The sequence below is a fragment of the Rhyacophila brunnea genome, unplaced genomic scaffold (genome assembly GCF_057557595.1).
Source record: "Rhyacophila brunnea isolate RB1 unplaced genomic scaffold, BYU_Rbru_1.0 scaffold_1, whole genome shotgun sequence".
In the NCBI taxonomy this organism is placed as follows: Eukaryota; Metazoa; Arthropoda; class Insecta; order Trichoptera; family Rhyacophilidae; genus Rhyacophila; species Rhyacophila brunnea.
The window spans coordinates 62,597,072-62,612,982 of NW_028232751.1; the positions used below are offsets into that span (position 1 = coordinate 62,597,072).

The following is a 15,911-nucleotide window of genomic DNA, read 5'->3' on the forward strand; positions in this document are numbered from 1 at the left end:
ACGTAAGTTGAAAATACGATAAAATAATTGAAGAAAGATATTTAATACAATTAATAAAGTTTTGATTAAATACATAATCAAATTAAAATGATATTTATTTGTAAGCAGTTAAATTATTTTTACACAATTAAACAAAATAATACGATAATGTCACAAAATCTTAACTTCAATAAAACCTACTTACCTACCTATCAATATTTTCATATAGTTATTAGTAATAAAGAATCATTTTAAAATGAGACCTCATTATACATAGATACACCTACCTAATGTTAAAAACAAGTACCTAGGTATGCAGAGTTTACAAGAAATTGCGTAGGTCCTTTGATGTCGATTTACTCAACTTGGCCACTGATAGTTTTACACTATTTTACAGGATCTGAATTGCCATATATTAACTGATTAAGACTTGTAGTATTATACTATCTACCTGGTAAATTTATAAATTACATAGATACTTACTTACCTATCAATAAGTAACAATTTATATAAGCATAGGTACCTAGGTATATCTACTTAATAATAAATTATCACAGGTTTGGGCAATCGCTATGATCTATTGTTCTATATTCTATAAGCACATGGCTGTTCAATTATGTATTAACCATTTAGGTAGAATGGTACATAAATACATAAGTAATATTTACTAATTCTTTTAATAGCTGATTTTACTAAATAATTATAATAAATTGTGTTGCATCGGCAAGTGCAACATCCATCCCACGCCAAAAATACACTCTGATCTGTTTTCCCAAACGTGCCAAAGGAAGTATAAATTCAAAAATGTATAAATATCGATTGTTTTACGATAAATGAGTGATGACTTATGAATAGCATTGTTGCACATTGAGTGATGTTTAGGAAATAGGAGTGCAGCGCACATGCATGGTGTTAGAGAAGTCACCGCCGGTTGCAGATGTCCTCGATGAGAGGAATGGCGCCAGCCTCTCCGCACAGGTGTAGTTCCTCAGCTTGCAGACTTGACAATATTAAGAGAAAATCATTACCACGGAAACTCTCTTCCAACTGTTCTGGACAGTATTTAGGGTCTTATCAGATGTTCACAGAGTTGTACTGAAGTTTTCAATACCCTTAAAAAATATCTGACTCATCAACTATGTTTATGTATAAAATATTATGAAACTGAATTCAAAATTATTGATTATTTCGCATGCATCAGTCATAACATTCGTGGTTGGAAGACATCTGTCTAACTAATTATGAACACAATGATTGTGAATTTAAGTAACTTCAGAAACATCTAATATGAGAAAAGGGGCATGGGGTAGGTACCTATTCATTGATTTTGATATTATGAATTTGTCATCTCAGCTGGAAGTAGCAATTAAATAATAAATAAAAACAAAAGAAATAACGTGACATATTTTATTCAATCATGAACATTTAACGCAATTACATTTAACTCAATTATTGTATTCACAACACTTCAGCGTTTTCATTGGCAAAGATCATTCCTCAAAACTCCTGGTAAACAAAAGAAAACACCATTAAAATCAACAGTTGAAATTGTCCAAGCAACTAGGTACAGTAAGACCTCGTTAATACGAATTCCAAAGGACCGAAAATCGAAAAAAAATTCGAATTACGAATTATGAAATGTATTGGGGAAAAAATTTAAATTTTGACAAAAAAAAAATTGATTTTGATTAATTTTGTTTCCGATCTATGATGTGCCTACCGAATTGGGTCATAAAATATCGGGGTTATTTTTATTCTCTTCTTCTTGGTCGTGCACTCATGGCTGAGGATCGTGACCACATTTAAATTTCGCCATCCTTTGAGCGACCAAGACTTTCCATCCTTCTCGATCTTCCACTTCTCTCAGGGCAGAATGGATGGTGCCAGTCAGCTCTTTCACTTGGTCGCTCCATCGCGCAGACGGTCTTCCTCTGCTTCGCCTTCCCTGGAGGCTACCCAAAACTACCAGTCTCTCCAGGTTGTCCGGTCCGCGCCTGACAATATGTCCAAAAAACTGCAGAATTCTTCTCAGACATATCGTCGAGAGCCGTTCCTTTATCTTCAGTCCCTGGATGATTGACTGGTTCGTCCTGTGCTCCGTCCAAGAAATGCGAAGCATTCGGCGCCAACACCACATCTTAAAGGCATCAATTGCCTTCCGTTCTCTTCCCTTAAGGGTCCACGACTCGACTCCGTATAGGAATATCGAGAACACTAATGTTTGCACAAGCATCATTTTTGTGGCAATCGAAATTCCCCGATCCTTCCATATAGTGGTAAGGCGTGTCATCGCACTTTTTGCAATTTGTGTGCGCCTTCTTATTTCCGCTTCGCATCCGCCCTTTCCACTGATGGTCGATCCAAGATATACAAACTCGTCGACTGTTTCGAGGTTTTGGAGTGTACTTGGTGTTGGTAGAAGGTTGGCCCGATCAACAACCATTAACTTGGTTTTATTTCTATTAATAAGGAGGCCGTATTTGCGACTCTCTTCCTCTACCCGGTGTAGCAGCTTTGTGAGTTCTCTTTCATCAGCAGCGATTAGTGTGGTATCATCTGCGAATCTTAAGTTATTTATTTTCTGGCCACAAATTGTTATTCCGCCTTGCCAATGATCTAGGGCTCTTCGCATTATATGCTCTCCATATATATTGAATAACTGGGGAGATAAAACACATCCCTGACGAACTCCCTTCTCGGTTCGGAAACTCTCAGAAAACGCACTATTTACTCTCACCTTTGTGTGGCTATTGTTATATAAGTTTTTGATGAGACAGGTAAGGTGTGATGGAACCCCTATTTTACGCAGTCAAATGCCTTCTGGTAGTCAATAAAGCATAACATCATAGGGGTATTAAACTCTCTGCATTTTTCAATTAGTTGACTGATGTTCAGAATTTGCTCTCGAGTTCCCTTTCCCATAACAAAACCTGCTTGTTCCTTGGGTATATGTCGGTCGATGAAATGCTTCAGACGCCTGCTGATTATATGTAATAAGATCTTACTTGCATGTGGAATAAGTGAGATTGTTCGATAGTTTTCACATTTACGTGAGGAACCTTTTTTGTGCAGGGGGATCAAAATTGACTCTGTCCAGTCCTTGGGCTATACAACACTTTTCCAGATCATGTTGCATAATTGATGTATGATTCTTTTTCCGTCATCATTGAGCTTTTTTAATGCTTCTGCAGCTATGCCATCGCCACCTGGTAACTTGTGGGTTTTTAGTCTCTTTATCGCCTCTATCACTTCACTAAAAAGTATTTCAGGTTCTTGCTAATCGATACGTACGTCAACCACCTCATCATCCTCTTCTGTATCTCTGTATAGGGCTTCACAATATGTTTTCCACCTTGCCGTGACCCTATCCAACTCCATAAGTAGTGTGCCGTCCTTTTCCTCGATGGCCCAGTTCATTTTCTTGAAATCTCCTGTGATTTCTTTCACTTTTTGGAAAAGATCGCGAGTTTCTACTCTGACAGCATGGGTTTCTATGTCTTCACACTTATTTCTGAGGAAAAGATTCTTGTCCTGCCGACAGAGTCGCTGAACAACTCTGTTTTGTTCAGAGTACCTTGCATGTTGTATAGTTGAATTAAGTCCCTTATTTCTAAGATCGGCTCTTGTTTGTATGGCCTCCCATGTTTCATCAGATATCCAGATCTTGCGACGTTTCGGATGTTCCTTACTGTTATTGAGTTTCTGGACTTCCTCTATCGCGCATAAGATGGCTTCCTTCAACTTATTCCATGTTGTTTCGACATTGTCGCTGGGGTCTACGTATAGTGATGCCATTTTACGATTCACCTCCTCGCTAAATTGCGATGTCGTAGTATCGTTAAATATAAACGGTCGATTATTCTCACATCGTTTAGTCTTTTTCAACTTTAGTCTCATATTGGCAACAAGGAGTTGGTGATCGCTACCGCAGTCTGCACCTGGGTAGGTTTGCACATTAAACACTGATGACCGCCATCTTTTATTTATTGTTATGAAATCAATCTGGTTTCTATAGCGATCACCCGGTGAGATCCATGTATATAATCTCCTAGGGTGATGTTGGAACCATGTATTCATAATTGCAAGATGCTGCTCTACGCAGGACTGCAAAAAATCTTCCCCTCTTGCGTTGCGATTGCCATGTCCAAATTTACCGATAAAATCTCTGAGATGATTGTCGTTCATGGTATTACCGACTTTGGCGTTCATATCTCCTTGAAAAACGGTGATCTCTCTTTTGGGTATTTCTTGGATTGTGCTTTTTAGCTCCTTGAAAAATTCTTCGCTATCCTTGTCTGTTGATGCAGCTGTAGGCGCATATACTTGTATAATGTTCAGCAAACATGGCTGGGCGTTGAGCTTTATTGTTATTATCCTGTCACTGATCGAATTGTATCCAATGACACTATCTCGGAGAGTTCGTGGTACAATAAAAGCTACTCCGTTTCGACTTTCGTTTTGTCCTGAACAATATACCATGTTGCCAAGTCCAGTCTCGAAGTGTCCGGATCCTTTCCAATGTGTTTCGCTTAAACCCATTATATTTTTATTACCTTCATAAAATAAGTAATTTTGACGTTTTAAGAAAAGTCTGTCATAATTTTCAATGACTGGCTCATGAAATAGTGTACTTTATTACGATTTATTGAATATTTTTAAATGCCAGGACTCTGAAATCATTTTGAATTATGAAATTCGAATTAAAGGTATGGTTTTATATGAAAATAATGTTCAAGGGACTTTTTTTTCAGGAAAATTTCGAATTATCAGTGTTCTTACTAACGAGGTTTTACTGTACTAGAATCTACTAAGCTATAATTTCTAATCCTTGTGAAGGTATTAATCTGTGGTTATTAAATATATTTACATATTTGTGCACAATATTTCCTATTATAATAAACATTATATAAGTGCTCTCTATTATTTTTTTTAAAAAATCTTATAAATAATGCTCGTTCCTGCATTTTAAAAAATGGGAGTTTTTGAATCGATGAAAAACAGTTAAGCCCATAAAAGATTTATCAAATGTCAAATCACGGTATACGTAAATAAATACGAAAAAAAAAAACAAAATATGATTAAAATCAAGTATGTTAAATAATATTAAGTATGTAAATATTAACCCCCACGATGGCCGCGCGGCTTAAGCGTCGGTCTACAGCGTCGTGGGTCGCGGGTTCGAATCCTGGGTCTGACAAATACACATATTGCTTTTGTCAGAAATTTTACAATTTCTTTATAAGTCAGATTATAGACCTAATAGGTTGAGCAAGTGGCTGACATCCGTTTCTCGTAAAAACAAAAATCTGTTAATACAAACCTTCCACTCTATGGAGGCCCTGGAGGCTATGGAGGATATGGTCGAGACGAAATATTAGGTACCCATGTGGTTCCATGTTGTGGGTGGACGGATCTCTCTACCACTCACTCTGCAAAAATAGAAGTAAACGTCATGTTATTAATTATGATGACTGCATAACATTTTTTTGGCGCATTTGTTCCAATAACATCTGGTGTAAAATATGAGTCATGCATCCTGTGTAAAAATATTTAGGTCAGTAGTCTTCCGAATTCAATATGCATGACATTTTTTTGTTCAAAATTATCGGTCACCATTTAAATATTTATTTTTAATATTTCCGATATGTCATCAAAAAGAAAACCTTTCGTATTATCATTAAGACAAATTGACAAAATCGATGCTTTGAAACGCGGTGACTCGGGACGCACGAAAATGGCTCCGCGTGCGCATGTGCGCCCGCGGGCACGCGGTTAAAAACTCCTGCCAGACAGTTCAGCAACTAATCTAGTAGACTTGCCGAAGCCTGTGGGAGCTTTAATCCTCGTGACTGGATCTTTCCTCGATATCTTATCGAGCAACGTACTTATGTGCTTCTTGTTGGCAACTGGTTCACGACTTTTAGCAAGTTTTTGGTTCTTTGGAGTTAGAATAACCTGGTTCTAAAGTTCTATAAATATATCATATATCACATATTGTCCATCGTCATCGGCAGGTAGATGTTTTTGAGTCTTCTCCATAGCAGTATTTTAGTAAAATATTGTTTTATTAGTCTGTAATTTAACGGAGTAATATTTGCGTCTGAGCAAAAAATGGAGTCATTGAATTATTATAGTTATCTAAGGATTGCGATTTAAGTACAGTCATTCGATTCGACAATACATACAGCAATTAATTCTCCCTTGAAAATGCCGCCTATATCCAGCGCAAGATAGTTTTACAATACAATATTTAAGTTGATAGCAATAATGCTTGCAGTGTTCTGCGAGTGCACTTGTATAGAGGTAAAAGTATACAGAGAATTGTATAATTTATTTACAGGAATGTGTAATATGGCGATGGGGCTTTAATAATTAAATAATTTTATTCAGTGACGAAACCAAATTCACTGTCACAAAATATAGATATTAAATGCTGCCAAAGATGTTTAAAAAACAACAATACTAATATTGTTCAAAAAAACTACTTAAATATATTTACTTAATTTTAAAAAATTGCTCACCCTCGCCACCAATGGCTGTGGTTCTTCGGGGTGGGGTTGTACTTCCAATTCACATTACCAATTTAGTAAATTAGAAATAAGTAACTAAGTTAGTATTAATTAAGTTAGTATAATCTTTAGTATTTTCAGGGAAACACTGCTCTAAAATACTTTTTCCACTGTTTCAAATGTATAAAATTAAATAAAAAATTGTCATTCCACCCAGAATTTGACTGTCAACAAATAAAAAACGAAATTCGTTTATATTGTAAACTGAAATTTGTATTTGGAATTATTGCTTTTATTATAAAAATGCTGATGCGATGAAAAAAAATACAATAGTTATAAGTTCTAACCCTACCCAGTCACAAAACATATATAAATCAAGTTATATTACACAACAATAAAACTAAATATATCAAAAATGTTTCATACCGCTGGAGCAGTAGTATGTTCCAAAATTAACTTAACATTTCAGGCATCAAATGCAAAACGACGATCGTTATTAGCATTTCTGGCCATTATCAAAAACAACGATATATCGTTGCGTAGCATTCTAAGGGTTAATAAAAAATAAATGGAACAGTACAGAGCTTGAATCCATTAGATTTAAGTGTTGAGCAGGTTGAAAACTCAATAGCAATACGCAAGCAGCTATATTTTTGGGAAAAAAAGTACATCGGTACATGAAAATTCAGCATTTTATTTAAAACCAATGAATACGTTAGTGTAGTGTATAATAATTGTCATGTCATTGTTAATACTATCAACTGAGGGTACTTGATGAAATTTGAATTTAAGTTAGTTACTTATTATTAGTTGGCCGCCGGAATCTTCCAAGACATCTCTCACAATTCACAGCAGAATGCAGAACCCGTCATTGTTTGTCAAGACATGCGTGCTCAGCTCTTCGGCCATTAAAAATGTTGACACGCATCGGTCGCAACAAAAATTATGCTTGATGTGTCGTTCAACGACTTCTCGGTACTGTAGTCTGTAGTCTTTTTCACATGTAGGGCACCAGTGTTGCCAAGTCAAAATTTTAAATTTCAGTAGATTTTGACAAAAAATTCAGTAGATTCCATAAATATCAGTAGATTTTGGAAAATGTAGTAAATTAGATATGATTTAAGACTAATAAGAATAACAATAACTAATAATATTAATTTATTATAAACAATGATGATGTTAGTGGGTAAAATGGCGCTATTGGGGTTACAATGCTTTCTTTGTCAATACAGAAGTGTCACAAATCAAAAAAGGGCGAACGTAAATCATTTCAAGTTTATTATTAAAATAATCATCAGTATTTCTTACAATTATTATGGAAAAACACAAATATCAGTAGATTTCTTGAATTTCGAAAAAAAATCAAAAATTCAGTATATTGGCAAAAAATATCAGTAGATCTACTGAAATTTCAGTAGACATGGCAACACTGTAGGGCACAGCTGCTTCTCTGGCAGTGTTGCCATATTTTGAAAGTGGAATTATAGTAGTGACTTCAAAATTATAGTATTTCGGCAAAAAATATAGTATGCGTTGAATGACCAATAGTTTTCTGCATTTCCAAAAAATTAAACATGGGGTAATTAACGTCTTGTTTTTTAGACAAAATTCAAATGTTAAGTCAGTGGTTTCCAAACTTTATGTTACTACGCCTCCCTTTTAAAAAATCTAATCTAGGCGCCCCCCCCCCCCTTATTTCATTAAATAATACAGACACCTTTTTAAATAGTCAACAATGTAACAACTTAAGAATACAAAAATGAAAAAAAAATAAACATGGTTTTATTACTTATATTACATTATTTTTTGACGAATGTGCTTGTTTATTAGCACAATCAATTTTATTTCAATAGTAGTCAATCCAAACTTTTTTTTGCTATTAATAAAATAATGTGAAAAGTGCATTAACAAACTAACCAAGAACTCAGTAAATAGATTTTTTTTTGCTTTAATATATCTGGCGTAGAAATCATTTAAAAGTGGACACATGGCGAAATTTTGTCATTTTGCTTTCCTAAGCTCCAATTTGTTAAGAATGCCTTCACTTTGTCGTTTTAAATCAGTGAATGCATTAGTGGTCCTTTGATTTACTCACTCAATTGTTTTTTTAATTTCAACCAAATAGACAAGTTTAACAACAAAATTATTGTTCCTAAACAAATTTGCCTCAAATTTCAACATTATGAATAATTTGACCCTTTTATTTCATTTTTTTACGAGATAGTCATTGCGCTTTACAATAGTATAGAAGTGAGGGATTATAAAATTAGTCTCCATATTTGCAGAAAGGTTTGCAAACAACCTTTTATAGGACTGTTTTTTTGTGTAGTTTATAACTAGCGGCCGTTTTATGAACTATGCATTTGCAAACTGCAAACCTGTGGTTACATTAATTGTGTTAAACTTTTCGCGCCTCTCTTTGCAACACTCCGCTCCACCCAGTTTGGAAATCGCTGTGTTAAGTAATTAACGTCACCTTTTTTTAGACATGGGGATTATTTATTTTTTTGCTTCTCACGGATTATTTTGACGTTGTTTTTCTTCTATTCGCAACTTTTTTTCCGATTTCTCAAATTTATAGTATTTTGGGCGTACTATACCTGTTTTATTTCTTATGGAGAATAATAATGGAGGCATTTTTCCATGACTCTGGGATGTTCTCTTCGTGTAGACAAGACGTGAACAGACGTGCGAGCACTTCGCTCACCGTCCTCCCGGCACGTTTGAGAACATCGATAGTCAGCCCATCTTCTCCCGGGGCTTTCCCACTCTTCATGTACATTATAGGATATTCCACCTCTGTGGTAGTAACCTTGGGAAGAGGATCTCCATATTCTCCGTTCACCGGAAGATCTGAATTGATGTCAGTGTCATCTTTGTATAGAGCGCTGTAAAACTCTACAACAGTGTCCAGTAGATGATCAGTTACGCACGATACTTCCATCTTGCGCTTTTAGTGTCGTGATCTGCCGTCTCCCTATTGACAGATGCTGCTTGTTCTTATGTAAGCTCCTTCCTGACGCAACAATTGATTCTACAAGGTTCATATTGAACTTACGAAGATCTTCTCGTATGTTTTTACGTAGAGTTTTGCACAGCGTGGAGTACTCGAGATCATTTGCAACTTGTTGCTCGCTTTTCGTACTCCTACGTAGCTTCATAAGATCCAACGTTTCCTTTGAAAGTTTGCTTACTCGTTCAACCACAGCAGCAACTGTCTCTTCCAAAGATTCTATAATGATTTTTGTTATTGCCTCGGTGTTTTGTAGGGAGATGGCGTCATTTTCAGCCTGGAAAGCCGTTAGCCTGTTCTCCAGCTCTTGTTGGAATTCGACTCTGCTTCTCAAGCCTCTGCGGACTCTGGGCTTCTGCATCGGTTTGGATCTCTCACGTTTGATGTTAAATCGTACTTTACACCTTACCATTCGGTGGTCGCTGCCAGTATTAAATTTGTTAATGACTGTGCAGTCTAGAAAAATATCCTTCTTGTCGGTGAGGATGTAGTCGATTTCGCTGGTTCGTTTTGCTGGGCTTCGCCATGTCCATTTTTGGAAGGGAAGGGGAAGGCTTCTTTTTGAAGAATGAGTTCATGATGTAGAGATTGTGGTTTTCCGCAAACTCCACTAACATGTCTCCTTGGCCATCCCTGGTGCCATGTCCGAAGTGCCCGACCGCTACATCATCCTGGTGTTGAGATCCAATACGTGCATTAAAGTCCCCCATGATGATAGTGAAGTGACATTTCCGTTTATTTTCAACGTACTGATTTCTTCATATACCTCCTCCACTTCTTCATCAGGTGAGTTTTGAGTGGGCGCATAAACTTACAAAAGCAGAATCTGGTATCTTTTGCTGAGCTGAAGTGTTAAACTTGCTACTCTATCTGAGGAGAAATCAATTTCAACTATGCGATCTTTCCAGAGTCTGTGGATTAAAAATCCGACACCGCTTGTGCGTCCGGTCTTAGTCCCATTATAACAAAGTACATGTCCGCTGTGGAGATTGACGATATCGTCTCCTTATCCTCTTACCTCGCTGAGCCCGACAACATCCCAATGGATTTTTTCGAGTTCTTCTTCGAGCTCTAGAAGTTTGACGTTGCTGGATTATGTTCTCGCGTTATAGGTGGCAATGGTCATCGGTAGGCAGCCGTTACCCTCTTTCCGGATTTGGATCCGGAAAAACTATCGACCAATTAGTCTACTGCCAATTCTGTTCTAGACGAGAACCAACCAAGAGAGCAAGCCGGATTCAGAAGAGGCTACAGTACTATGGATCATATAAATCATAGAGCGCTACCAGGAATACAAACTGCCATTATATCTTGGTTTTATAGACTATGATAAGGCGTTTGATTCCATCAAAAAATTCTCAATTATAGACGCCCTTAGCAACCAAGGAATTTCCAGACGCTACATAAACATATTGAACAGTATATACAGTGATGCCACAGCATGCGTGAAACTCCACAAACGGTCGTGTAAATTCCCCATTAACAAAGGTATCCGGTAAGGTGATACCATTTCACCTAAACTATTCACCCCTACTCTTGAGGACTTATTTAGGAAACTTGATTGGGAGGAAAAAGGTGTTCCAATTAATGGAGAGCACCTCAGTCACCTGCGCTTTGCAGATGATATTGTTATACTCTCACAAGACCCGAAAGACCTCCAAGGTAGAATGCAAGAACTCGCGGATGTCAGTCAAACGGTCGGTCTAAAGATAAATGTCTCAAAGACAAAAGTGATGAGGAACTGTTTTTCGGAACCTGCGATTATCTGTATTTCTGGCACCAAATCGAGCAAGTCAGCAGCTACGTCTATCTCGGACAGCAGGTGTCCATAGATGGAAGCATGCATGATGAAATTGCTCGAAGAACAAAGCTGGGATGGAGTGCTTTCGGACGTCTGAATAGTATCTTCAAGAGTGACCTACCATGTCTTAAGCGTAGGGTGTTCAACCAATGTGTGCTACCCGTGCTCACGTATGGCTGCGAGACGTAGACCCTCAACACGAGAGATGTCCAAAGGCTAAGAGTCACACAGCGAGGCATGGAGAGGTGCATGTTGGGCATCACGCGAAAGGACCGTAAGAGAAACGAATGGGTTAGGAAGCAGACAAGAGTACGCGATGTAATAGACGTTGCCAAACAGCTGAAATGGAGATGGGCGGGGCACATTGCTCGCCGAAAGTACGGCCGCTGGACAAATGCCGTCATCCAATGGTACCCAAGGGGTACGAAACGGCCACAGGGTCGCCCTAAAAGCCACTGGATTGACAAACTGGTAAAATTAGGCGGAAATACGTGGCAGCGAACGACACAAGACCGAGAGAATTGGAGAAAGCTTGGGGAGGCTTTCATCCAGCAGTGAATTGACCCCGGCTGATGATGATACCTGTTTTATATCGTACATAGTACGCAGACAAGAATTATAGTACAAATACTATAATTATAGTACGGTTGGCAACACTGATCTACAGGCAGGATCCGCGACAGGCACAGAACAGTGCACTTACTCCCAGTGGTACGAAACTCCCGGGCAGCAGGATTGAAGGGGCAGCGAATCAGTGACGTCCTTAGACAAAATGCCGCTCCTAGGCAGCGCCAAAATGCCGTCCCTTTTTATACAGTATTTTTTATCATCCTTTCATGACTCCAATATCTAAGAAATATGTTGTATGGATACATTACTAACAAAATATATAGGTACCACTGAAAACAAAAATAAATCGTGGACGAAGAGCGGTAGGTGGGGCGCTCTGTAAAAGGGGGGTGCATCTTCAGTTTCGACGGCCAATGCAGTTTTCGTGCGTACCGGTTAATAAATCAGATAGTTTCTTGTTACTAAGTATGTCGAAGGGCAACAGAAGTAAACTAGACATCGCGAATACAACGAAAAACAGTAATTTTAAAACTTTTATGTTAATTAATACGTTTTGTTTCTAACTAGTGATTTTTGGAAATGGAAATACATTTTCGTTATTACTAAATGTAAGTAGCTAAGTATGTCTACATAATACATATCAAATGATTCTTCTCGATTTGCCACCCTTCGAGTAACTGTCGCCCCCAAGCGACGCTCAATCTGCCTATCCCCACGGGACGTCACTGCGGCAAATATCCAAAAATCAGTCACCAGACAATGAACCGAGTCATAAAAGCATGGCCCCGCAAGGGGGGGCTGACAGGCTCTAGCCTGGGGGCCCGGCGTGGTAGGTCGACCAGTTAAGTGACATAAACACACAACACAAATAATCTATTCCTCTAATAGTAAAAAAAGTCGCCTGCCGATTATTTGAAAACTGTTTAAAATGATAATTCACGTGCAGAACTTCATTTTAATCATTTTTAGTGTGTTACCAGACTAATAAAAATGGTTATTTATCGAATACATTGTAGGGACGCATGTTACTTGACTATCACAAAAAGGGATCGCGATCAGTGCTTCTCAATAGAATGCCGAGTACCGACAACTCAATTATGTAAGTGGATTTATTTAAAAATACTAAAACTCGTGGAAAATACACGGAACACCCTTAATTTTACCTTGCGGAACCCTGAGGTTACAATATACAATATTTTTCAAGAAAAACAATTTTTTGTCTTGAGCTTGTTTCACAGATACCTAGGTCAAAAGTCGCTTCTTCCATGTCATTAAATATTATTTTATAAATTTGGTCTTCTGTGCTATATTAACACAAATTGATCATTTTAAGTCGCTCTGCATTATAATTCAGAATGCTATGTTATCTAACAATTAAAATATGTCATATTTTTTGTTATAAATATTTTGATAACACTAAAATAACTTTTTTTGATCTTTCCACATTTTCACTAAAAAAATATATTTTACACCTTGTCATTAGCTGTTGAAAATGTACAGGATTTTTGTATGTAATTTGAGAAACTCCGACGCTTTTTTATTTCAGTATCTACCTCTTCTCATCAAAAATTCTTTCCAGCGAATTCAACAAATTTCATTTTAAACCTTTTTTACCTCTTTTTTTCTTGGTTCGCCAAATTTTCTTCTATTACAAAATTATAGTACTTTATACTAATTTATAGTAGGTACCTACGGAAATATCGAAATTTTAGTACCTTTTGCAAATTTTTTCCGATTTTCAAAATTATAGTATTATGGGCTTACTATATCTTTTTTTTATATCGTACATAGTACGCGAACCATATAGTACGGTTGGCTATATGTACAATACCGCCATGTGCATTCAGCCGTGGATATGCAGGGCCGTTTGAAAGAAAAGATTTTACGTGCTCATTCTGCTATCGCGATACGGAGCCGCACGGGACTGATGTAACAACCGTGTACCGTGGTGCTTAAAGAAAATTAACCTGGTTAACCTGGTCTCCATACGACGCATGTAAATGTAAATTTCTCAAATGACTCAAAGTATCGGCTGAACCCTCGGCTGATTATGCGTGGTTAATTGGGCCCGTGTGTGGACGAACCCTGGCAAACAGCTTCGCTCGCTTAGAATCCATAGCAGAATCCCCGATAACGTGTTCAACCTATTCGAAGTCACGGTGCACTTTTGATCATAAGAAAAAAAAGCAGTGCACCAAAATCGTCGTCTTTCCTTGAATGCTTGTGTTAATGTTATTTAAGTACTTAATTAAAAGTATCTGCTAAATATGCCATTTCAACACACCAATCATCATCATTCTGAAGACGTTTTACAAAATCATCCATACTTTGTTATCCATCCTTAATTTTGGAAAAAAAGAATAACAATTAATTCTTAAGTTCTATGAATTGACATAAAATTTTACCCCTAGATAACTATCTCGCTTCAGTGTTAAAAAGCAAACATTCGTACTTGGCTTCCACAGAAATTCAAAGTTTTTTAAAAATGCCTGTTTTTTAAGGTCTGGATTTGATTAAATTTACCATATTTACAACTTGGTCTAGTACAGGTTTTAGTGCTGCGATAATGTTTTCGAAACTATAGATTCCCTATGTAAAAAAAAAACAGTGCGTAGATATTATATTAGAGTTTCTTGTCTTTGCGAGGGTAAAAAATCCTTTAAATGAGCCTACCTTTATAGGACAACTTTTTTTTTTAAAGATATGTGCTTAATTATTTTTTTTATGTATTCTATATTCATTTTGATGAACAGAAAAAATATTTTTCTTTTTAAATGTATATAGTTTTTTCGAAAAAATTATAATTTCATTTATTTCTGTAACAATAATAATTACTTTATCAATTTTATAGAAATTTCTCAAAATAATAAACATTTCTAAGGCCTTGTTGGCTTTTTCTTTTGTTCAGATAATTGATACGGCATAAAATACGGGATGCAAAGGGATACTTTGCAATTTGTTACTGAGCTTCGTATCACTTTCAGCATAGTGCTGCAATAACCACATCTACGAAGTGTACATTTTTCTGGATAATGATTTGAATTGATATCGTCAGGAAATGGAGGTCGACCAACCCTTTTTCGTGAAGTAAAAGATCCTATCAGCTGATCAGCCAACTTGTTTCTAAAGTGAAGATGTGTAATAGGTTTTTTTTTCATTATCCAACACACATTGGTATTCTGTTATTCCTTCAAATAATCTCAGGGATGCGTCTTTACCCATGTCTTCAAGGTCTTTCGCACTAAAACCTCCGCTTCTCCCATTTTCCATCCTCAGACAATAAAAACAAAATTTTATTCGGCAATATAGGCTTCTACTTATACATATAACATTCCATAACTATTTTATTTCATTCTGAGATATGTATTTCAAAAAATTATTACAGTTTGAATGAAAACAAAAACAATTATTTTTACCCGCGATTTTTATGGAAAACATTTTTTGAAAGAATGACACATATCATCAAATAACTCGATAGCGACTAATTATCCACAAAAACTAACTAGTAATTGTAAAAGTTCACTATATTGTTATATGAAATTAGATGTATTGTGGTTTAGAAATTATTTTTAGTGTTTATATTATGTAAATCAAAAAGGATCCAAATTATACAATTTGAGGTTAGATTTTCGACATGCCACTCAATAATTTGATATTATTTTACTATAACACATACAATTTATAGGTGAAATACAAAAAACTATATATTTGTATGTAGAGTATAAATGTGCATACTTTGTTTTCAGTAAACAAGTCACAATTTTCAAAAAACAAGAACTTAAAAACACTGTTGTTGAAAAACTGGCAGCTATCATGTCGCTAAATTGACACCGGTCAGAAACCCTGGTGTATTATATTATAAAACTAATTTCAAAATAATAAACAGTAGGTACAACCTGTGAAAAATATTGAGAACTTAATTATTATTATTTGTTTACAGATTTTTGCGACAGATGGTGGTAGTGTACAATTTGTACCTAAGTATGCGAAATGTAGCAGGATGAAAAAATTAATAAACAATTTTTGTCACCTTTCGGAA

General features: G+C 36.4%; 1 long non-coding RNA gene across 1 annotated transcript; it reads right to left on the reverse strand.

Annotated features, from left to right (window-relative positions):
• Positions 1-1,381: 1,381 nt before the first annotated feature.
• Positions 1,382-15,690, reverse strand: LOC147080048 (uncharacterized). The gene is made up of 3 exons (XR_015071878.1): positions 15,608-15,690; positions 5,300-5,408; positions 1,382-1,485 (listed from the first exon to the last, which is right to left on the reverse strand). It is a non-coding gene; the product is annotated as an uncharacterized LOC147080048 (long non-coding RNA).
• Positions 15,691-15,911: the final 221 nt, after the last annotated feature.